Source organism: Mauremys reevesii, linkage group 1, assembly GCF_016161935.1.
Source record: "Mauremys reevesii isolate NIE-2019 linkage group 1, ASM1616193v1, whole genome shotgun sequence".
Taxonomy (NCBI): domain Eukaryota; kingdom Metazoa; phylum Chordata; order Testudines; family Geoemydidae; genus Mauremys; species Mauremys reevesii.
This window is the reverse complement of record NC_052623.1, coordinates 140661797-140686517: the sequence shown is the minus strand read 5'-3', so window position 1 is coordinate 140686517 and position 24721 is coordinate 140661797. Positions and strand designations below refer to the sequence as shown.

Sequence of the window (24721 nt, the reverse complement as noted above, 5' to 3'; positions counted from 1 at the left end):
AGCCACTAGTTGAAGTACTTATAAAATCATGACCATAGCAGAAATGGTGGTGATGGTGTGCTTAGGGAAGATTAAGTTATAATATCTTTTATAAACCTTTTTAAAGCAACTATGTTAAGTCTTGATGTGGCACTGGATCCTATAGACATGGGAAGAGCTTATTAAATTATCAACATGAATACACAGGTGAAAAGTGTCAGCATTCCTAATCAAAGAGACTATTCCTTGCACAATCAAAGGCATCAGGTCTGATTTATCACTTTGTACCTTATGCAGTTATTTACTCCTGTGCTAACTGGATGTAAAACTCTACTGGGTCTGAATTCTCCACTAACTCTGGGAGAAGCATCACTTTGCATGCATTCACTTTGCCCAGTGTATTACCAAAGGTACTAGTAGTGCCATAGAAAATCACATCCATTGACTGAAAATGTAATTATCAATTCTTCCCCCCCCCCTCCCCATTCAGAACTTCTGCCATACAATATAGGCAAAAAGACTTTGCACAACTTAAGAAACTTTATTACTGATGTCTCTATTTGATATCCACTGAAACTTAAAACCACATGTAACTGGAAAAACATATATTTACTAGGATCAGTTAGCATAGCAGCTGTTAGTCAAATCCCATGTTATTAGTCACATTAATAGTGGGGAACAAATTTCTTGACTGTGATCAGGAAAAAGAAAACTAGCTTCCAGTTTGCAAGGGACATTTGAGGCCAGATAGTGATCTCAACTGCATTAGTATAATTAGGAGTATCTCCAGTCTAGCCTTGGCTCTAAGATATTCGGTTTTGTCATTATATATTTTCTTATCTTCATGCTTGACCCTTTCAGAAGATACAACCATTTGAAAATATTACTTAGGCTTGATAACTGAAATTAATGTTTGTATGAATACTGTTTTATGAATATTCCTGGAGCAGCCAGTCTCCTGCATCTGGAGTTGTCCAGGAGAGTCAGTGAGATTGCGTACATATAGTGCAGTCTAACTTCTCATGAATGTTGAATTTTTGAACTGCATAGATTTTTGTTTATTTGTAACTGACTTTTAAAAAATGTAAATAGGTAATAGAACAAATGTGATGATAATCATAAATCAATTCTGGTATGGTAGTATTTTACAACCACTTTGCTCAGGCTTATAAATGACTATACAAGGCAGAAGGCAGAACAGAATCATCTACATGGTCCCTGACATGAAGAATGATACCCTAAGGCCGCCATCCTTCAGCTGGATCTGTGTGGGTATACCCCTGTGGCCATATGGATCTGAGGTTATAACATTCCAGAGTGCAATCCAGATTAGAGGGGGGTTGTGTCACCACTTGCCCTGCAGCCTCAGGTGCCTCACAATGTGTTGTTGCTGCAGCTCCCAACGTGGGCTACCCACAACCAGCCAAACAACATGCAGGTCACACCCTGAGTATCTGTGTATAACTGCAGCCTGCCAGATACACACCAGCCGCACTATGGCTTCCAGCAGCCTGGGTTACTACTTGCAGGGTGACCCCCAACCCACTCCCAGATTTTCCAGTGTTGTGCACTATCCATCCCTCTCCTGGACAGTGTGAATATTTTAGGTCAGTTTGCTACTTTAATTGGAGTTACCACACAGCCCAGTTTAACCACAACACTGAATTAGTTTTGATTAAAGAATAAAACAAGTTTATTAACTACAGAGATCTAGATTTTAAGCAAGTACAAGTGTGATAGGTTGGATCACAGAAACCCCCTTGGGGCTGCCAACTGATGTGCCAAGACTACTTCTGCCCCTGCTTTCCTGCCCTGGCAGCTTAGGACTTCAGTGCCCTGCCTGGTTTGAGCCAGACCCGCTAGCCTGCTGCAAACTCAGACCTAGGTCTGAACCACGTCCCCTAACAGCTGTAGGCTTAACTGAAAGCAACTTACAGAAGTGTTCTTATCTTTAACATTCAGATGCCCAACTCCCAATGCGGTCCAAACCCAAATACATCCATTTTACCCTGTATAAAGTTTATACAAGGTAAACTCATAAATTGTTCGCCCTCTATAACACTGATAGAGAGCAGCAAAGAGTCCTGTTGCACCTTATAGACTAACAGATGTATTGGAGCATGAGCTTTCGTGGGTGAATACCCACTTCGTCGGATGCATCCGACGAAGTGGGTATTCACCCACAAAAGCTCATGCTCCAATACATGTATAAGTGTATAAGGTGCCACAGGACTCTTTCCTGCTTTTACAGTTCTAGACTAACACAGCTACAGCTCTGATACTGACTAGTCTCCTGCTAGTCTGGGTCCAGCAATCACTCACACCCCCTGTAGTGACTGTCCTTTGTTCCAGTTTCTTTCAGGTATCCTTGGGGGTAGACAGGGCGCGTGCCTGTCTTTCTGTCTTTCTGTTTTTTCACATTATTCAAGACACCAAGAGCAAATGTAGGCACTTAGGAATATTGGCATACTGATTTTCTCACAATATTGTAGATCAGACTTTGTAATATGAAAAGCAGCCTTACTTGTTTCTCACCAGTGAGAAGTATCTAATCACTACACTACATTGTTGTTTTGCAGTTGCTACAGCTAGTGACTGCCGGCAGTAGTTGAGGATGTTACTCTCTTGTAATATTACTTGGCAAACAGGTGGTTTTCAAAGCAACAGCTGCATTTTAACAAAAGAGTTACGTTTTCTTTTTACCATTTTCAATTAGATAAAAGCAGCTGGTACCACTTTAGAAAGAAAGGGGTTCATGAATTATGCACTTCATACTGAAGTACTGGTTTCTTCATTAAATACAACTGCCTCCTGCCAGGGGCTGAGAAAACCCTCAAGGAGGAAAACAATATCACTTCTGCTCACAGCTCTAGAAGCTGACTGTTAGTGTCATGAAAAAAAATTAATGACACACAATGTCATCTTGCAACTTTTTATTATTACCCTTTGGTTATTTTAAAATATGAAGAGCATTTGGGTTCAATACATTGGGTAGAAATACTAACTCAGATGTGCTCCGTGCAGATTATAAAACAGTTTTGACAGCTAAAATGAACCGATTGTGTGTTTTCCTATATAGATTTTAAAAATCTGCATATTCTCACACTGTGTATTTTCCAGAACTTTATCAATGTGATTTTTGCCACTAGGTGGTACTAACACACCTTGATGCCCCTTCCAATGCGCTGCAAAGGGCCTATAAGTATACTGGGATAACATTTGCCTTTAACCTGCATCCTTCATTTTGGTGCAATGGCAAGAGTGAGGCTGATGTGCCATAAATTTAGTCATGGTGCATTAATTATTTCTGAAAAAGTAATTCCTGTGTACAGTATGTGGAGAATGGTGGAGTCCATTTTATAATCAGCTATGACCAGCTGGGTTGGGGCCACTATGATAGGATCCACTTGGATTCCTGGATTTCCTTTTCCTGGGAGCACAAATTGGGAAAATTTAATTTCAGTGTTAATATATTTATTGACATGACACTGCAAACAGGTTTTACCAGAATTAATAGGGAACAGGTCTCCAGCTCTTTTTCCATCTGGTATAGAATAAGAGTGGTGAGTGCTGTGTCTTTTCTTTATAAATAGAGCACCCTAAAATAATCTGAAGAGAGAATCCAGGGTTGCTGGTTTGAGACACATTCCAGCTTTGACCTTGAGACACATCCCAATTCATGAGCAAGCATCTGCATTACTGTATCTCACACAAGACAGCAAACCATTTATTGTAAGATGCAATGGGGCACATACACCACACAGCCATTTAGGCAAGGAAACAGTTACCAGCCCATAGAAGGGAAGAAGGAGAAGACTAGCTCCAAACCAGACCTGAGTTGCCATCTAAAAAGGAGAGAATATTTTATTTTTGTAGACTAGAGCCTAAGCTACAATTCTTCAAAACCAAGGGGAGTAAATGTGGAATTAAATATTGCTGATGCTCATCAAATCAAATACTGTGTCTAGATTTTTTTTTAATAGGGCTATGTCATTTTATTGACCACTAGCTATTTGCAAGCTACTTCAATAAAGGTAATCAAATATACCGATTGCTTGTAGAGGTCATGGAGGAGAAATGTTACCCCTTTTGCTCTATAGTAGTGCACTATTGCAAAAGATTAATTTATTACTGACTGGAAAGAGAATTCTGTACTTACTTCCTCTTTTTCCTTTTCCATCTTCATCCTCTTCTGCCTGTTTTAATAGAAACCTACTAACACAAACAGAAAAAAAACCCAAAACAAAAACCCATCAACCCCTAAATCCCAATACTTTTTACACCCTTTAAGGCCCCCAAACCAGAATGTCTACAAATGAGAAACTAAGGGATGCAGCCAGTTCCCCACTGCCATGTCATCCCACATCTCTCACTATTTTCACTCCCACTCAGTGTTAACATTGCCTCTTAAAATTTGCAAAAATGTAAGCAAAGATCAAAAACAACACATAATTAAGTGATTATAAGTAAAGCTCCAGAAAGAGATTCAAACCTGCAGCTGCCACGAGTGCTCTAATCACTGGGCTGTTGGATATAAAGGGGAGCACCTCCACTTCCTCAGTTTTTTGAATGGTGCCTAAGTCCTCATATGAATGTAGCCCTTTATTTCCTTTGCATCTATTCAAAAAATGGTTCAAGATGCCCAAAATAAAAACAAAATATAGTGGGTTGAGCAATTTTTTTTCAGCTCCTTGGTTCTTTGAAAATTAAAATGAAAATTAGTTTCAGGTTGACCCCAAATGATTTTTTTTTTATTTCTTAAACTGCCAGTGATTTAAAAAATAAATAAATCACATAACTCTAGTAGTGACTGATGGAGAACTAGATGCAGGGGGGAATACTTGGACCCTTAATTAATCATTTCCAATAATTTTTGTTTAAGATGTAAAATATTTGTAAAAATATTAATATTTTGAATGATAATTAGACTCCAGTGTTACACACTTCAAATCTTTACTCTTGTTAAACTTATTGTGTATGAACAATCCTGTATGGCACTGCCAAAACGCATGGCACCAACTACTTCCTCAGGAAATACATATGCGGTATCTTCAGAATACTGGCCATTTTCAGTTACAGAACACTTATTTACTCTGGTGTAACCCACTGGTATGAATCCTCCAGTGAGCCCATAAACTTTTTACTGCAATACGCCAGCTTCAATTACAAAGAACCTAGGAGCACATATCATAAGACCTACCTTCAGTCAATGTCATTAAGCAGTCACAGATGGTAGAAGGTCAGCATACCTACAGAACAAAAACACTTCAAACACTTAATAAAAAAAAAGTGTTTCTTAAAAAAATAATTTAAAAAAAGGGACCAAAAAACATAAAAATTATGAAATAAAAGCCACAAAAGTTGCCAGGTAACCTAAGCAAAAATTAGATTAAATTGAGATTCTATGGAAGAGTCTCTCTCTATTAAAATAAATACGGTCATTACAATAAATCCATGCTCTGCAGCCACCCTGAGCTGACTGTGTAGCCAATAAAGGAAAGAATCCTGACTCTATGTTCATCACACAAGTACCAGGATATAGAGAGTGTATACAGAAAAAAATCAGCTCCACTTTTTTGGGACTACCCACCTGATCAAAGTTGTTGAATTGGGGCCAGACTGCAATACTCTTGACTTTATGGTGTAACGTACTAATAAGATACTAAGGTGCATTGAGCGTATCACAATCTGGCTCTGAATGTTGACATACAATCTTTATATAGTGAAGAGAGTATATAACTGTCAGAATAACCCACTATTTCTCAATCCATTCAGGCTCATCATTCACAGGGGAGTTTTTCCTCTTTGTCCATAGGATTCTTTGTGGCCAGATTAAGTAAGAAACTAACCCTCTGTGTATAGTTCAAGCCAATGTGCATGGATTCTTCTTGAAATGCATATTTTAGAACTTAGAACTGTGCATGGTTTATTGCACTTCAGAGTATATTTTACACATCTACAAATTTAACTCTGAAGGGGAGTATTAAATTATACTTTCAGTTTTGTGCCCAGGAAAACCTTTTTTTTGGTATATGTGACATTATGTACCCCAAAGTAACACCCTGGCACCCCCATATTTAACTTGATGATATAATTATGATATGTTTTGTGCAAAGTATGCCTTGTAAGGTATCATTCTAAAAGTCTTGATCTGTTGAACGTTAATATCCTGTTGGATTGTATGTGCTGTCATTGTATCTGAAGTTATGAATATTGACTATGTACCAGTATTTCAAATGTGTTTGCTTCTGGGTGACATCCATAAGGTAGTTTACATCCAGTCTAGCCAGCACATTTGGGATGAGCCATTCAAGGTAATGGCTCATTGTGTTTCTTAATAAGCTTCTTCTATGGCCTATCCCTACCTGATGGACTTTCCTGTGAATGTTCTAGCCAGGATATGGGTAAATGGCCTCTGCTATGACTCATTGAAGCATGCAAGGGCATATGACCAGCTCATGTGACACTGGACTCCATCTTGTGCCTGTACTTTTCCAACAAACTGTGCTGGGGACTTTGCTTAGAATAAAGTTTTCTCCACGGGGCAGAAACTATAAAAGGGGGAAGTGACATCACCACTTGGCCTCACTCCCCCAACAACTCAACACCTGGAAGCACCTTAGGAACAAAGACTGAACTGGGAATGTAGTCCCTGACTGAAGGGATTTCTAGCCTGTGTGTGGAAGGGCTTATCTACACCACCCACTGGATCGGCAGGTAGTGTATCGATCCAGCGGGGGTCGGTTTATCGCGTCTAGTATAGACACAATAAATTGACTGCTGAGTGCTCTTCCATCAACTCTGGTACTTCACTAGAATGAGGAGTGCAAGCGGAGTTGATGGGAGTGAAGACACTGCAGTAAGTAGATCTAAGTATCTTGACTTCAGCTACACTATTCATGTAGCTGAAGTTGCATATCTTAGATCGACCCCGCTTGATAGTGTAGACAAGCCTGAAGATTGGTGGACTGTTTGTACCATCAGGGTGAGACATTGTTTGATTCAAATCCTGTCTAGAGTATAGAATTTAGATTGTGATTTTGTTTTATTTCTTACGTTACAAACTTTGATCTATACACATATAAACTTAAAATTTATCTTTCTGTAGTTCATAAACTACAGAAAAGGGAAATCTGCTCAGGAACAGGGGCTGGTGCATTGTCCTCTCCACATTGAGGGAGGGGTAGACTGAGTAATGAACTTACACTGGTCAGGCTTTTGACCAGGGCAAGATGGTACAGCTCTGGGATCCTAGGCTCGGGGGCTGGGAGGAACTGGCTGAAACCTCTCTATTGGTGGTTCGTAAGTGGCTAGCGAAAGCATTCATGTAACTGCAGCTGGAGGTGTCCTAGCTTGTGTATGGCTGTGTAAGTGCAAGACCTGGCGAGGATTGCAGCTTGCAACAGCCTCACAGTGTGAGAGAGGACCCAGGTTGGTATGCCAGAGAGTTTAGCAGTACCTCAGTTCCAGGTTGCACCCTGGGGAGCCCATCACAGTACATGTTCGCAAATTTCACCCACACTATTATCTTCTTTTTTTATGAGATGCAGCTGCATCCAATATGCAGGGCTGGTGCAACCATTTAGGCGACCTAGGCGGTCGCCTAGGGCACTGGGATTTGGGGGGCGCCATTTTCTTCGGCAGAGACCGTGGCGGCCGGATCTTCGGCTGCCGCGGTCGCCGCCGGCATTTAGGCGGAGAGAGCTGGGGCAGGGAAGCGCAGGGAGGGCCGCCTGCAGCAAGCAAGGGGGGGGGCTGCACGCAGGGGAACTCCCTGCCCCAGCTCACCCCTGCCCCGCCTCCTCCCCAAGCACACCATGGCTGCTTCACTTCTCCCGCCTCCCAGGCTTGCGGTGCCTAAGCTGATTGGCGCCGCAAGCCTGGGAGGCGGGAGAAGTGAAGGAGTGACAGCGTGCTCAGGATGCTCGTGCTCGGAGCAGGGGTGAGCTGGGGCAGGGGAGGGTGCCTCAGGGCGGAGGGTGGGGAGCTGCTGCAAGGGGGGCACCTCAGGGCGGAGGGGGGGAGCTGCTGCGGGGGCGGGGGCACCTCAGGGCAGAGGGGGGCGCAAGGTGGAAGTTTCGCCTAGGGCGCGAAACATCCTTGCACCGGCTCTGCCAATATGGCAATGAACAATTCTTTACGCATGTCTAGAGAATGAGCTCTCCAGTTCTTACCAAATACTATTTTTGTTACTATGCTTTTTAATTAATGATAAACGTGGTGTATTGAAAACTATATTTACATTGTAAGCCGCCACTCTAAATGCTCAAGGGTTTTTCCTGGTTGGGCTTGCAAGCCAAAGGGCTCTGTAGGGAAGTGTGAGATCTGGGACTCGTAGCAGTCTGTTTGCAGAGACCCAGCCTAGAGTAAGATGAGGTGAGTCGTGCCTCTGTTTTTAGGGAACAGCCTGTTTCTTCTCTCTCTGTTTTGGGCTTCTTGTGTTTTAACTAAGAAATATAGTGTTATGTTGCAGCCTTCCTGCAAGAATATTTATGTTTTTATCTAACTTCTCTGTTGTATGCCATGAAACATAATAAACAGAATCGTTAACACGATTCATTTTCTTATTTAAGCAATAAGAGAGAGAGTGGCAGTTTTTGTCCCTCCTGAACTCTACCGAGCATGGAAAAGGTACTAAGAATGGCTTTGACACCTTTGTACTTCCTCATATACTCTGGTCACATCTAGGGACCTAACTCACCCCTGATATATTAGAGCAGCCTCAGCAGCTGATGTATAAGAAGAGGCTAGCATAGAATGCTCTGGCTTTGCATCATTCTTCCCTGAAACAGACCCTGCACCAGGGGCTGCAGGACAGCATCATAGACCCTTTCCAGCAGCAATATGCTACTTGAGCAATCCCCTTACACCAGCAGTATTTCCTGGAGGCTGGCTCCACACAGGTTTATGACCTCTTTAGGCCACTGGATTGCAGAACCTTGCCTGATGTCTCTGGGAGCGGACAGGCTGTATTTAGTATGCAGTTCAACTTTCCTAGAACATTGTTCCAAAATATGCATGCCTCCCAGCAACACAAGATGAGCAAGTTTACGTTTCAGGACTATTTGAACAATGCCAACAAAGAATGATACAGAACTTCAGGGATCCTTTTTACGTAGCCATCTGACATACCGTGTCTGATCCCCAGTAGGGGGAACATGCAGTCTGATCTTTTGGGGGCCAAAACAACCTTACATATACAATTTTTTAAAAGATGCAACATACAGAAATACCGCAGCATCCATTGTGCCCCTGCCTCTCTAAGCTTAAACCAGGGGCAGGCCTTGCATGGGTAGAAGGTGTGAAGGACATCTGTTCAGCCTTTACTGCTCTGCTGCCCCCACAATGCACCTCACAACAGTAAAGAAGGAAAAAAAAATTTAGTGTTCTGGGCACAAAACTAGGTGAGATTAGAACTCAGCAGTTTCTCATTCCCTCAGTTATCTTGGCCAAATCACTTAGACTCTGTTTACGCTACATTTTCAGCTATACTGAGAAATAGTTTAAATACATAAGCCAACAGTATCTAGAGATGAGTGATTTTGAGTGCCTCAACCTCAGACATCTTAAAGGGGTGTGACTTTCTGAAAGTGCTAAGAAACCACCCTCTTGAGTTGGACAATCTAAAATTGAGGTATCTCGTCACTAATCGCTTTTGAAAATCAGTTGTGCTGCCACTATGGACAAGCAGGCACTTTGTTATACAGATTTAACAAACTTCTCACAACCAGGCAGCCTATAAACATAGTTTTAACTAAGACCCCAACCCTGTAACCTGCTTCATGCAGGCAGACTCCTGTGCTCACCAGGAATCCCATTGATTTCAATGGGGCGCTCAGAGGTACACCCACATGGAGCAGCTTGCAGGACCAGGACCTTAGTTATATCCCAACCACACCAGTGCAGCAATTGTAATCTAAAAGATTTCATAACAAGGCAGCAAAGTGAAGCATGCATGGCATCTTCACTCTCCTTCTCTCTCTCTCTCTTCATCTGTATTAGTACTTACCTGTTGTGATGATTGATTAGCTATTGTTTGCACCTGAAAGATAAAAATAGCTACATAAGTGCAAAGAAGAGCAGGGCAGATAGTGAGAGAAAGTATTCGGGTACCTTTCATCATGTTCTAAATACACTGTTACAGTCATACATTTGAGCCAAGTTTTATTTGTATGCATATTTAATGAAAGTGAGTTTCAGGTATCTAAGGGTATGTCTACACTACCAGAGTAGTTCAATTTTACTTAAATCGAATTTGTGGAACCGATATTACAAAGTCGAACGTGTGTATTCACACTAAGGACAGTAATTCGACTTTGAGTCCACACTAATGGGGCAAGCGTCGACATTGGAAGCGGTGCACTGTGGGCAGCTATCCCACAGTTCCCGCAGTCCCCATTGCCCATTGGAATTCTGGGTCGAGCCCCCAATGCCTGCTGGGGGAAAAAATGTGTCGAGGGTGGTTTTGGGTAACTGTCGTCATTCAACCATCATTCCCGCCCTCCCTCCCTGAAAGCGCCGGGGGGCAATCAGTTCACGCACTTTTCTGGTGAGTGACAGCGCGGACGCCACAGCACTGCGAGCATGGAGCCTGCTGCGATCATCGCTGCAGTTATGGCCGTTGTCAACTCCTCGCACCTTATCGTCCACCTTTTTCACAGTCAGATGCTGAGAAATCGGGCGAGGAGGCTACGGCAGCGCGGTGAGGACATGAAGTCTGAGAGTGGCACAGACCTCTGACAAAGCAAGGACCCCGCGCCGTGGACATCATGGTGGCAATGGGTCATGTTCATGCTGTGGAACGGTGATTCTGGGCCCGGGAAACAAGCACGGACTGGTGGAACCGCATAGTGCTGCAGATCTGGGATGAATCACACTGGCTGCAAAACTTTAGGATGCGTAAGGGAACTTTCCTTGAACTGTGTGAGTTGCTGTCCCCTGCCCTGAAGCGCAAGGACACCCGGATGCGAGCAGCCCTGACTGTGCAGAAGCGAGTGGCCATAGCCCTCTGGAAACTTGCAACGCCAGACAGCTACCGGTCAGTAGCGAACCACTTTGGCATGGGCAAATCTACCGTGGGGGTTGCTGTGATGCAAGTAACCAACGCAATCGTTGAGCTACTGCTCTCAAAGGTAGTGACCCTGGGAAACGTTCAGGTCATCATAGATGGCTTCGCTGCGATGGGATTCCCAAACTGCGGTGGGGCTATAGATGGAACTCACATCCCTATCCTGGGACCGGACCACCAGGCCAGCCAGTATATTAACCGAAAGGGCTACTTTTCAATGGTGCTGCAAGCACTGGTGGACCGTAGGGGACGTTTTACTAACATCAACGTCGGATGGCCGGGCAAGGTTCATGACGCGCGTGTTTTCAGGAACTCTGGTCTGTTTAGACGCCTGCAGGAAGGTATTTTCTTCCCGGACCACAAAATAACTGTTGGGGATGTGGAGATGCCTATAGTGATCCTCGGGACCCAGGCTCAGAGCTAATGCCCTGGCTCATTAAGCCCTATACAGGCATCTGTTTGCCGCTTTGGTCTTCTGGTAGCCTTGTCTCAGCTCCTTGATTTTCACGCGGCACTGCGTTGCATCCCGGCTGTATCCTCTCTCTGTCATGGCTTTGGAGATCTTCTCGTAGATCTTTGCATTCCGTTTTTTGGAGCGCAGCTCCGAAAACACAGACTCATCGCCCCACACAGCGATCAGATCCAAGACTTCCCGATCAGTCCATGCTGGGGCCCTCTTTCTATTCTGAGATTGCATGGACACCTCTGCTGGAGAGCTCTGCGTCGTTGCCAGTGCTGCTGATCTCGCCACAATGTCCAAACAGGAAATGAGATTCAAACTGGCCAGACAGGAAAAGGAATTCAAATTTTCCCAGGGCTTTTCCTGTGTGGCTGGTCAGAGCATCCGAGCTCGGACTGCTGTCCAGAGCGTCAACAGAGTGGTGCACTGTGGGATAGCTTCCAGAGCTATTAGCGTCTAATTCCATCCACACCTACCCTAATTTGACATGGCCATGTCGAATTTAGCGCTACTCCCCTCGTCGGGGAGGAGTACAGAAATCAAACTAAAGAGACCTGTATGTCGAACTAAATAGCTTCGTTGTGTGGACGGGTGCAGGGTTAATTTGATTTAACGCTGCTAAATTCGACATAACCTCCTAGTGTAGACCAGGCCTAAGGAACACATGGATGATATTACACTTGAAAAACATATATGACTCTGTAATAAATGTATACATAGAAGGTGATAGTTAAGGCTATGTTTGTGATCTTAGCTTTCGTATTTGCAGACTCTTGAGTACTTTTGCAACCTTAACACCCTTTAAGCATAGCTTTCTGTTTGTGATGGTGATTCGCAATAACATCTAAGTCAAGCTGCTGAGTTATGTTATGAACATTCATTTGCACCATATAATGTATAATAGGTACAGCTTCTGCTAAGCCAACTTATTCTTTTATGGTAATAAAACAAATCAGTACACTTCTACTCAAGCTGAAAATTAATAACTGCAAATAATTCTTTACAAGTATATCTGGCACGGTGATGCAAGATGTGCCGCATGCACATGTACAAGATAGATTTTATTTCCCACTGAAACACATATTGGTAATAGAGTTTTTCTTGGCTGTGTTTGAAGGAAGTATAGTCTAATAAGATTACCTATGATTCAAGTGATTGTGCTTCACAAATAATTTATCAACCGTTCTAAATTCATCTGCTACAGTGAAATCGGATGCCAAATTCACATACTGCATGATAAACAATGGCCTTGTATAATTTTTGTTACATAAATCTGGGAATCAAAGGATATGTTTAACTTGTGGCCATAGATATAACCACACTGATAAATTGCAAATAGCCTGCCATACTGTAGTATGCTGAGCATTCTTAAATAACTGTATTGTTCAAAAATAAGATGTCCTCGCCCTGGCAATCCTGATATAATGAAAATATTTGACAGTAGAGTTACTTTGGATTTACACCTAAGTTCCTTCTAAACTGTGCAGCCATGCAGGAGCCATGCAAGCGGGGCAGGGCCAGGGCAAGATTAACTCTCCTGTGGGCCTGCGGCTATTAGATTTTGCGGGGCCCCTGTATACAAGTCTTTTTCCTAATTTAAAACAAAATGATCACAGTTATGGCAACGAGGCTATTGCTATACTAAACTTGCCTTTTAATTAACAAAGCCATTGTATGGTTCCATTTCAGTCTTAAACATGTAGAATATAGTTGGTAAGTTAATTCAAAATAGCCTACTTCTTACTTTAGAACAGCTGTTATATCAGTTTCTTTCTGGGAGGGACTTTGGGTGCAGGAGGAGGCTCTGGGCTGGGACAGAGGGTTGGGGTGCAGGAGGGAGTGTGAGGTGCAGGCTTCAGCCTGGGAGACGCTTGCCACAGGCGGCTCCTGGCCGGCAACACAGCAGGGCTCAGGGTAGCGCTACCCACAAGTGCGGCCCTCGCAGTTCCCATTGGCCAGTTCCCAGCCAATGGGAGCTGTGGGGACAGTGCTGGGGGCGAGGGCAGCACACAGCCCCCCCTCTTCCACCAACCCAGGGCCGCAGAGACATGCCAGCAGCCGGCTGCTTCTGGCAGTGGCATGGGGCCATGGCATGCAGGCAGCCTGCCTGAGCCCTGCTGAGACGCTGGACTTTTAGCGTCCAGGAGATCGCGATCGACTGGCAGAGGCTCCAGGATCGACCAGTCGATCTCTATCGACGGGTTGGTGACCACTGAATTGTCTATAATGATGGATTTATTTTTCGGGGTCCCCCTTAGCCCAAGGTTGCAGCCCCTAAAGCATCTGTGTTAATCCGGCCCGGGGGGGGGGGGGGCGAGATGCCTCTCCCCCAGCCCCAGACCTGCCATGACAGGGAGAGGTGTCCCTCCCGTGGCCCCTAACCCAGCTCTGGCCCGGACCTGCCGCAGCTAGGGAAGAGGCGCCTCTCCCGCGGCCCCAGTCCCAGAGCTGCCGTGGTGGGGAGAGGTGCCTCTGCCCCACTTCCCCAGCCCAGATGCTGCTGCAGGGGGAGACAGCTGAGGGGAGTCCTCTCTCCCCACCATAGCCCCAGGGCAGCCTGCATCCCAAAACCCTCCTCCCCAGCCCTGCCACATTAATTTTGTTATGTGCACCAATATGGAGGTCATATGTCACACATCACCTCTGTACTGGTGCACATAACAAAATTCATTCCACAAACGCATAGGAAAAATTAGAGGGAATACGGATTTACACTGGTGTAGTTAAATGTATCTGACAGCAGAATTTAGCTTGCAAGTGAATACAAGTATAACTGGGCAGAAGGGAAGAGAATGGAATTGCACAGGTATCACTTGGGGTGTAATTTGATCCAGACTTGTAAGGAATGGAAGAATTTGGCCTGCAAAAGTGTTCTTACTAGTAACGATGCTTGAGCCATTAAGAACCCAGCTTGACTCTGAAGTTGAGTTTGCAAGACTAGCAGTTAGGGTGAACAATCCAACTTTTAATTTGTAAATTAAGCAAGCTTTATAGGACATCACTGAGAGACAATAAACAAAGAATCTCACAATGCCAACTTTAGCCATTTCAGAAATAAACTGCACTTTAATAATCACATACCAGATAAGCAATCTGGAAAAAATCTACTCCTACATACAGTAAAATGCTGCATCCAGCTCTCCTCACCCCCACGCCCAACTGTTCACACATGACTTAATCCTGCAAGGATCCCTTAACTTAACCTCAATGGGAGTTGAGGGAGCTCACTCTTCTGGCAAGTGCTGAGCACTTTTTACGATCAGGCCTATATTTGGCAGCTGCAGGCATCTACACAACTAATAAATAAATGCCATAGTTGCAAAATAGAGGTGGAAAATTTATCACATATGATCAAGGCACCATGTGTGTCATAGCAAGCTTTACTTAAATTCCGTGATAAGGCCCCTGCATTTAGTGCACCCCAGTGTGGCAGACTAGATATTATACAGCTTCTAAAAAATTAAAAACACAAGGCTTTATTGAATTAAGTATGAAATACATAATTTTAGTTTCTAATTTCTGAAGGATAGGGGAGGATAATAATACTTATTGGCTTCTTCACCATAACAATTTTATTTGTCAACACCACAGCCAATATTGAACTGTTCACTACAGAGGAGTTTCCTTCTCAGAAGCTGTCTGCCTACCCCTCCTGGCCTATCTCCTTGGCAGGGCCGAATTAACCTTTTGTGGGACCCCCTGGGGAACAAGTGTAAAAGATGGGGAGGTCGGTCCCCGGAGTGAGGCAGGGGCCAGGGGCAAGCACGTCATGGGGTGATGGACAGGATTCCCCTTGTGGCAGCACAGAGCCAGTACCTACTTCTCTCTGCTGGAGATGGGTCCTTGGGAGCCAGTTCTTTCTCTCTCCAGCTGAGCTGCACTCTGCAGCTTCTCCAGGCAGCAGCAGCGGCTGTTGTTCCCACCCTCCAGGTGGGGAGTTACTCCTGTAACTGGACTTTTAGTGTCCAATCAGCACCAGTCCACTTTTCAACCAGTCTTTCCGGCACCTGGAGTTTCCAGTCAAAAAACAGACACCTGGCACCAGGGGCACCGGAATGGGGGGGGAAACAGGGGGACATTGCCCCCATCATTTTTTTCCTTAGGGCAGGTCTACACTTAAAAATGAGTGACGGGGAGAGAAGAGGGCAGAGAGGAGCAAGCAGCAAGTAGGGCCTCGCAGGAAGAGGCAGAGCGGGGGCGGGAAGGGGTGGAGCAAAGGCAGGGTCTTGAGGGAAAGAGGCCGAGCAGAGACTCCTCAAGGTGGAGGGGGGGCATGGTCCAGGTGCCTGTGGCCCTCCCACTTCTAGGGAGCTTCCAGTGCTCCTGCCTGGCAACCATAATGGGCCTGGTGCGATGACACCACTGGCGCCATTGTAAAATCCAATACTGCTTTTGGTAGCTTCTAGTTGCCTCTGTGCCTTCTTCCTTCCCACTCCTCACCCCCTGCCTCTCCTGGTTTGGGTACCAGTCTGTTGAACCACAGAAGTTCCACTAGATGAAGAATCTAGTCCCAGAGCAAAGGTACAAGTTCTGGTTCTCAGACAATTTGGCAGCACGTCCCCCTCTCCCCTCCAACCTTGTCCTAGTCCCTATTCTAGCAACATCACTACAGGTGATTAAGCAACATCACTACAGGCTTAGGGCAGGTCTACACTTAAAACGCTGCAGCAGTGCTGCTGTAGTGCTTCCTATGCCGACAGGAGGGCTTCTCACACTGATATAGGTACTACTCCACCTCTGTCAGAGGCAGTAACTATGGCCTGGTCTACACTACGCGTTTAAACCAATTTTAGCAGTGTTAAACCAATTTAACGCCACACCCGTCCACACTACGAGGCCCTTTATATCGATATAAAGGCCTCTTTAAACCGGTTTCTGTACTCCTCCCCAACAAGAGGAGTAGCGCTAATATCGGTATTACCATATCGGATTAGGGTTAGTGTGGCTGCAAATCGACGCTATTGGCCTCCGGGCGGTATCCCACAGTGCACCACTGTGACCGCTCTGGACAGCAATCTGAACTCGGATGCACTGGCCAGGTACACAGGAAAAGCCCCGCGAACTTTTGAAATTCATTTCCTGCTTCCCCAGCGTGGAGAGCTCATCAGCACAGGTGACCACGCAGAGCTCATCAGCACAGTTAACAATGCAGTCTCCTGAGAATTGAAAAAGAGCTCCAGCATGGACTGCACGGGAGGTACTGGATCTGATCGCTATATGGGGAGAGGATTCAGTGCTAACAGAACTGCGTTCCAAAAGACGAAATGAAAAAGTATTTGAAAGAATTTCCAAGGCTATGATGGAAAAAGGCCACAGCAGGGACTCAGTGCAGTGCAGAGTGAAAGTTAAGGAGCTCAGACAAGCCTACCAGAAAACCAAAGAAGCAAACGGAAGGTCCGGTGCAGGGCCAAAAACATGCCGCTTCTACGCTGAGCTGCATGCAATTTTAGGGGGCTGCGCCACAACTACCCCACCCCTGTCCGTGGATTCTGAGGTGGGGGTTGTAATCTCAGCCATGGCTGAGGATTATGCGGACGGGGAAGATGACGATGAGGAAGGTGAGGAGGACGACCTTGCAGAGAGCACACAGCACTCCATTAGCCCCAACAGCCAGGAGCTTTTTCTGACCCAGTCGGAATTACCCTCCCAGCCCTCCCAAGCCACTATCCCAGACAATGAAGCCATGGAAGGGACCTCTGGTGAGTGTACCTTTGTAAATATAAAACCTGGTTTAAAAGCAAGCGTTTTTTAATGATTGATTTGCCCTGAGGACTTGGGATGCATTCGCAGCCAGTAAAGTTACTTAGAAAAGTTTAACATATCTGGGGATTGAGCGAAAATCCTCCAGGGACATCTCCATGAAGCGCTCCTGGAGGTACTCCAAAAGCCTTTGCAGAAAGTTTCTGGGCAAGGCAGCCTTGTTCCGTCCACCATGGTAGGACACTTGACCACGCCATGCATGTAGCAAGTAATCTGGTATCATTGCATGACAAAGCATAGCTGCGTATGGTCCCGATGATTGCTGGCATTCAAGAAACATCCGTTCTTTATCTCGCTGTGTTATCCTCAGCAGAGTGATATCGTTCAGGGTAACCTGGTTAAAAATCAGGAATTTAGTTAAGGGGACAGAGATGCCCATTTTCCTACTGGGTTTGTGGCCTGCTGCTTAAAAAAAAATCCTTCCTTGCACGTAGCCAAGCGAGGGGAGGGGAGGAGTGAAATAGCGATGAGCTTTTTTGTGTTTGGCTAGCAGGGATCTTCCCAGCTACTAGCCACGCGGTGGAGGGCGGAAAAAGGGGGGTGATTAGCAGTGAGCTTTCATGATACCAGCCATGCGGTGGGGGGAGGGGTAAAGCACTGTATATATGAAGGTTGCAGAAGCCGAAAGACAGTGGCTTACCATGGCCGCATGCAAGCTGAATTCTGATGCCCGGACCTGCGTCTGTGAGATCTGTAACACCAGAGCCGCAGGCACTCAATATTAAGATGCAAAATGCGACCTTGTAGTGAAATCACATGTGCTATGTAAGGTGAATAGTGCTGTTCACTGTGAAAGAGTATAACCATTGTTCTGTAAAATGTATCTTTTTAAATACTTCTCTCCCTTTTTTCCCCTCCCTCATGCAGCTGCAAATTTTTCAAGCCTCCCTATTCCGTCCCGAAGGCTATCTCAGATAAGGCGGCGGAAAAAAAAAATACGCGAGAAGAAATGTTTTCCGAAATCATGGAAGTGACCCGCAATGAAAGAGCGCATCTGAATGAGTGGAAGGATGTGGTAGCAAAGTACAGGAAAGATGCCAGTGACCGTGAGGACAGGAGGGACCAACGTGAGGATAGGAGGGACGAACATGAGGACAGGAGAGACGCTCGAGATGAGAGGTGGCGGCACGAAGATCAGCGGTGGCGGGATGCAACTCTGGGGCTGCTGCGTGATCAAACTGACATGCTCCGGCGTCTGGTGGAGCTTCAGGAACGGCAGCAGGATCACAGAGTGCCACTGCAGCCCCTGTATAACCACCCTCACCATGTTCCTTAGCCTCCTCACCCAGACGTGTAAGAACGCGTGGGGGGAGGCTCCGTGCACCCGCCCACTCCACCCCCGTGGACAGCCCAACCAGAAGGCTGTCATTAATGTGAAATTTTTTTAGTGGCCTTTTCCTTCCCTCCTATCCTCCTCCCAAACCACACCCGGGCCACCTTCTCAGTTCTCTCCCTCTTTTTATAATGAATTAATAAAGAATACATGATTTTTAAACGATAGTGACTTTATTTCCTTAAGCAAGCTGTAATCGAAGGGGGAGGGTGGGTTGCTTACAGGGAATGAGTCAATCAAGGGGGTTGGGGGTTCATCAAGGGGAAACAAACACAGCAGTCACACCCTACTCTGGCCAGTGATGAAGCTCGTTTTCAAAGCTTCTCTGATGCGCACCGCTTCCTGGTGTGCTCTTCTAATCTTCCTGGTGTCTGGCTGCACGTAATCAGCGGCCACGTGATTTGCCTCAGCCTCCCACCCCCCCATAAAGGTCTCCCCCTTACTCTCACAGAGATTGTGGAGAACACAGCAAGCAGCAATAACAAAGGGGACATTGGTTTGGCTGAGCGAGTCAGTAATGTGCGCCAGCGCGCCTTTAAACGGCCAAAGGCACATTCTACCACCATTCTGCACTTGCTCAGCCTGTAGTTGAACAGCTCCTGACCACTGTCCAGGCTGCCTGTGTATGGCTTCATGAGCCATGGCATCAAGGGGTAGGCTGGGTCCCCCAGGATAACTACAGGCATTTCAACATCCCCAACTGTTATTTTCTGGTCTGGGAAGTAATTCCCTTGCTGCAGCCGTTTAAACAGAGTAGTGCTTCTGAAGACGCGAGCATCATGAACCCTTCCTGGCCATCCCACGTGGATGTTGGTGAAACGTCCCTTGTGATCCACCAGTGCTTGCAGCACCATTGATAAGTACCCCTTGCGGCTTACGTACTGGGTGCCCTGGTGCTCCAGTGCCAAGATAGGGATATGGGTTCCATCTACCGCCCCCCAACAGTTAGTGGATGGCTTTGCTGCAGTGGGATTCCCTACGGCCTGCACGTTTCCCAGAGTCACAACCTTTCGTAGCAGCAGCTTAATGATTGCTTTGGCTACTTGCATCACAGCAGCCCCCACAGTAGATTTGCCCACTCCAAATTGATTCCCGACTGACCGGTAGCTGTCTGGCATTGCAAGCTTCCAGAGGGCTATTGCCACTCGCTTCTCCACTGTGAGGGCTGCTCTCATCTTGGTATTATGGCGTTTCAGGGCAGGGGAAACCAAGTCACAAAGTTCCATGAAAGTGCCCTTACGCGTGCGAAAGTTTCTCAGCCACTGCGAATCGTCCCACACCTGCAAAACTATGCAGTCCCACCAGTCTGTGCTTGTTTCCCGGGCCCAAAATCGGCGTTCAATGGCTAGAACCTGCCCCATTACTATCAGGGTCTCCAAAGCGCAGGGGGCTGCGATTTGAGAGAATTCTGTGTCCATGTCCTCATCACTCTCATCGCCGTGCTGCCGTAGCTGCCTCCTCCTCGCCTGGCTGTGCAGGTCCTGGTTCAGCATAGACTGCACGAGAATGCGCGAGGTGTTTAAAACGTCCACGATTGCGGTATTGAGCTGAGCATGGTCCATGCTTGTTGTGCTATGGCGTCTGCACGGTTCACCCAGGAAAAAAGGCGCAAAACTGTTGTCTGCTGCTTTCACGGAGGGAGGGGTGGGGCTGTACCCAGAACCACCCGCGACAATGATTTTTGCCCCATCAGGCACTGGTACCTCAACCCAGAATTCCAAGGGGTGGGGCAGACTGCAGGAACTATGGGATAGCTACGGGATAGCTACCCACAGTGCAACGCTCCGGAAATCGACGCTAGGCTCGGACCATGTACGCACACCGCCGAATTAATGTGCGTTGTGTGGCCGCGTGCACTCGACTTTATACAATCTGTTTTACAAAACCTGTTTCTGTAAAATCGGAATAATCCTGTAGTGTAGACGTACCCTATGTCAACAGGAGAAGCCTTCCCATCAACATAGTACTATCTACACTGGATTTTTCACACCCCTGAGAGACAGTTTATAGTGCAGACCTGGTCTTAATTTAGCTATCACACAAGCCTCCTGTGAGGCTCCAGTTTGACGAATATTAGCAAGCTGGTGACTCTTATTGCTCAAACTTAGCAAGTCTCAGTGAGGTACTGAAGCAAGAGCTGTTCTACCCCTCTGATACCTGTTCTGAGAAAATAAGTGTCATGTGATCAGAAAACCAATGAAATTCAGAGACTGTTACAGAGAAATGTCCAATAGGAGGAAGAATAATCCTCTGATCTGTCAGGAGGATTCCATTAGTCCAGTGTTTCCCAAACTTGGGACGCTGCTTGTGTAGGGAAAGCCCCAGCGTGCCAATTTGTTTACCTGCCATGTCCGCAGGTCCAGCCAATCGCGGCTCCAGGCCAATGGGAGCTGCTGGAAGCGGCGCGGGCCAAGGGACGTACTGGCCGCCGCTTCCAGCAGCTCCCATTGGCCTGGAGCAGAGAACCGCGGCCAGTGGGAGCCGCAATCAGCCAGACCTGCGGACGTGGCAGGTAAACAAACCAGCCCGGCCTGCCAGGGGCTTTCCCTACACAAGCAGCGTCCCAAGTTTGGGAAACACTGCATTAGTCTATCATCATCTCCATCCTAAATGTCTTTGTTTGTATTATTATGTTAATGAATACCATCAATTACTGGCCTGTTTAAAGCTGATGAATGTACAAAGTCCTATTTCCCTGAACACGGTTTGTAAATAAACAAGATAGCACCAAAGAAATCCTGACTCTTTTCATCAATTTCTTCTCCTAATGGAAACAACCCAAATATTAGCTAACTGCTTGGGCCAAAAGGGGGGCAATAGTATATTTTATTTACTGGCTACATTAGCTTGTGGTGGTTATAACTTATTTGGATAGTGTTATGTTTCATTTGCATTGATTTTCTTAAAGTACGATACAACAATAACCACAGGAGTCAATGAATATTACTGACCGTGCTGACAGGGGCATATTATACTTTTGTAAACCTGACCCATATCATGTAACTGGGGCCAAGAAATAAAGTTCAGACTCTTACTAACATTCCTGTGTGACAGCTTTATTACTCTAACACACAGTTCCAACAGTTATTTCAGTACAGGAAAACTGATATTTTCAATACTTCTGTTGGAAAACATTAACTTTTTAACAGTGACCACTTTAATCTTTTACCAGTTTCTATACTTGAAAAGTGGGTCTAATATTTATGTTTGTAAAGTAATTTTGAGCGTACTGATTGCTGCATACATGCAAAGTATTATTTATTATCAAACAAAAAGTGGTTTCAACTGCAGAGGAACTGTCCAACGGAATTTTGATCTCTCAGGAGTCTGTTTCAGTCCCAAAGCCAAAATGTTTCATTTTCTACAAACATTATATTGGAGCACAGACCACATGAGCACTGGATATAGTGGGAAGTGGGATGAAAAAGAGAGAAGTTATTCCCCTTCATACTGTGCATCCTTCACAACGTAACTGAGAGGAGAATTTTCCTTTCTTCTTTGAGCCTCTTATGTGCTGCTCGGGCTGTCTCGTCAGTGCCAGAGTGTTACCATCTACAGGCCAGAGTCGTAAATTGCACATGATTGCAGTCCTTCCCTCTACATCTCCCATCCCCCTTTACGTCTTCCCCTTCTTTTTTGCCAGTCCTGCTACATTTTCTCAATTTAATTAACTCAGTTTATTAGCATGCTGTAAATGTTACTATCCATTTCTCATTCAGTGGGAGATTACTAGACAGCATGTTGCTCTATCTGCTATCTTTTCCCTCTCTCCAACCTTTTCCTCTTGACTTTTTAACATGGGAAATCTAGTAGTGTTTCTGATAATTGGAGGGAATCTTTTTCTTCCATTTCCTTGTGTTTTGGACATTGCTGTAGGAAGTATCCTTTTGTTTTAATTTATCCTGTTATTGATTATATAGGTTTCAGAATAGCAACTGTGTCAGTCTGTATCCCCAAAAAGAACAGGAGTACTTGTGGCACCTTAGAGACTAACAAATTTATTTGAGCCTAAGCTTATGCTCAAATAAATTTGTTAGTCTCTAAGGTGCCACAAGTACTCCTGTTCTTTTTATTGATTATATAGTTCCTCCTCTCTGTGTTTACACTGAGATCTACAGCTGAAAACTGCTATATAAGAGTTAGATATTATTATATTAATTCCCCCCCCCCCTTTGAGTTTATGGTTGCTGATTCTGTATTTGGTAAGTCCTCCTTAGATCTGTGCATTTTACTAATGTGATAATTCTGCACAGGGATCTATAACACTGTAATTTCTTGGTTTTCCATCTGTTCTTCTAAGTGACTTGAACAGTTTTTGGGGTGATAGTTTATTCCCCTGGTATGCACATTTGACATATCAGAGGCACAATCCAGACTAATGCCATACAATGCCCTGCCATATAACCTTGGTGGTTTTACAATGCCTTGCTGTATTAGCTCCCACTCTGGGCCACTCAAACAGCCTTCCAGCATACAAGCCACACCCTGAGTGTCTGTATCTGCAGCCTAACAGCTGTACCTTGGCTCTCACCAGCCTTTGTAATAATGCAGGGTGACCCCCAACACATACACCCATCCCAGATTTTCCCCCAGAAATGTCTTGTACTACCCAGCCCTCTCCTAGGCAGAGCAAATACATTAAATCCATTATTCCTTTAAAGGAATAATATGCCCGTTTGTGACCTTAAATAGTTGTCCAAACACTTCAATTTAAACATGCTGGATTAGATAAAACAGTAAAACAAATTTGTTAACTACAAACAGATAATTTAAAGGGTGTACAACTAATAAAGCTTAAAAGTCATAAAAGGTTACAATAAAAATAAAACACTAACATTTAAAACCCTATCTTAGTTGCAAAGCAAACTTTCTCACCACATGCTCCAGCAGATTACTGATCAAACTCTCAGGTCATGACCCCTCCCCTAGAAGTCCACTGGCTGGTCCTTTTATCTTCTCAGGTGCAAAGACTGAGCTGGGTAAGAAGAAGGGAGGATTTTCTTGCCCACTTCAGTCTTTGCATCCCTTGAGGTGTTTGTCCCTCCTATTTATAGTTTCAGTCCCCCTCTTGAAAAACATTTCCAACTGAAACCCAGGAGACAAAGAGTCTGCGTAGAAGGATAGTACCTGCTGGGTTTTTTCTCACCTGTTTGAACTTCCTTTGTTTTCTCTCCTACTTGATGACTCTGTTTACTGCTTAAATGCAAATTAAAGCAAGCACAAATTCCTACCTTTGTTTGGAGCTGATCTGATTTCTGCCTGGGCAGAGCTGTGGGGTTTGGAATGTGTGTTAATAATATTATATAGAGGAACCTTGTAATTTCACATGCAATGTTACCACACATATTTTACCAGGAAAATATTAACCAGCAAATTATGGGTTTTCAAGTGATACCTTATGAGACAAACTTTTTACAAAGATTATTACAATAATGTGTATGGTGTGGATGTAGGCATATATTCCATCATAGAAAATTAGTATAATTAATATCTGGGGAAAATGTTATATGTGAGCGGATTTGTTTTGTAACTGTGTCTGGAACTTGTAGACATTGTAGTGTTTGAGAACTGTAGATACGTTCCTGTTGGTGCTTTGTCTAATTGGAGTAGCTGATTATTAAAACAGGACCCTAGATTTTGCTTATATTGCAGAATGATTTGAACTATACTATTGAACAGAGTAAGCAGTACTCTATATAAATCTATATAGTGGCTTCTTTGTAGCAGAAAAGAGGGTTTTTTTGCCAAACTTAAAATTCCTGATAAACATAGGAGGAAGCTCACATCCATGCATTTTAGAGCATGTTCAGTTTGTGTCTCCCTAATAACAAACTGATTTTGCTTGTTGCAGGCCTCATCTGAACAACCCTGAGTTTGGGTATTGCAGGCTGACCCGTAATGCTGACATACACCGTTGTCAACTCTCCCTGCTTAAAACCAGGGCATCTCGCTGCCTGTATTTCACCGGGAGCCCCGGCTCCGGGCACAGGAGCACTTGAGGCTCTCAGCGCTCGCTGTTTTTAGAGACGTTTCTCTTTCAGGGAGGGGTAAAAACCTTCATAGGCCAGGCCCGAAGCTTGGAAAACCCGGGAGTCAATCAAAATGCCCCTCCCCCCCGACT

The 24721-nt window shown here is 45.0% G+C and overlaps 1 long non-coding RNA gene across 2 annotated transcripts; it reads right to left on the bottom strand.

Annotated features, from left to right (window-relative positions):
• Positions 1-3192: 3192 nt before the first annotated feature.
• LOC120395975 lies at positions 3193-23536 on the bottom strand. 2 transcript variants are annotated; one of them, XR_005592907.1, is made up of 5 exons: positions 23476-23536; positions 9989-10021; positions 5180-5228; positions 4139-4191; positions 3193-3409 (listed from the first exon to the last, which is right to left on the bottom strand). It is a non-coding gene; the product is annotated as an uncharacterized LOC120395975 (long non-coding RNA). The 2 variants fall into 2 exon arrangements; XR_005592906.1 differs by lacking the exon at positions 3193-3409 and adding an exon at positions 3696-3824.
• Between the last annotated feature and the right edge of the window lie 1185 nt (positions 23537-24721).